The following is a 700-nucleotide window of genomic DNA, read 5'->3' as shown; positions in this document are numbered from 1 at the left end:
TCCTCTACCCTAAAGCGCTGCAGGATCCGCTGGTGTCAATCCTGATGCGCAGAGAGCTCTAAGGAGGGGCTTTTCTTCCGCCTCGGTCCGAATCAGCAAGGTTCTTTTTGGTGATAGTTTTCAGATGTTTTCTATTTGGTCATTTTACGTTCTCTAATCATCTCACTGACTGCAAAGTTAAGGATCTGTTCTAAAGGTGGGAGGGGGCCCCGGGGGCAGGGTGGGAGTTGTTCCGTTCTATAGGGAGCCTGTGTGTGTTTCTGGCTACCTTTTAACCCGGTGGACAAGAGACCTGGGTTAGCTCGAGGCGAGTTGTGCCAGAATCCACAGAGACTCATAGGCTTGAAGTAAAGCAACGTTTATTGAATGTACTTTCCGAGGAAGGAAAGGACTCTGTGGAAGTCAATGGTTATCCGCAAAAACTAGCGGAGTCTGACTTATGTTGCAGTTTCCTTTGCCTTGTGGGTTTCCTTTAGCTGAAAGAAAGGGCTGGATTAGCGAGGGCTGGGTACATCCTGTTCTTTTGCAGATGTTTAGGAAGTTGGTGCTGATGGGGGCAGCTGTACATAGGAAGTACTGCCTGTAGTACGGGAGCCTGTGGGGGTGCCAGTTTAATTCCAAAGTTTAACATTTATGATCTTTCATCCTTGAAAAGAGCACAGGGTCTGTGCCATGCGACACATGTCCCATTCCCGTAAAC

The sequence above is a fragment of the Condylura cristata genome, unplaced genomic scaffold, assembly GCF_000260355.1.
Source record: "Condylura cristata isolate star-nosed mole 26May11 unplaced genomic scaffold, ConCri1.0 scaffold00003, whole genome shotgun sequence".
Lineage (NCBI taxonomy): Eukaryota > Metazoa > Chordata > Mammalia > Eulipotyphla > Talpidae > Condylura > Condylura cristata.
Note: the sequence above shows the minus strand (reverse complement) of the source record.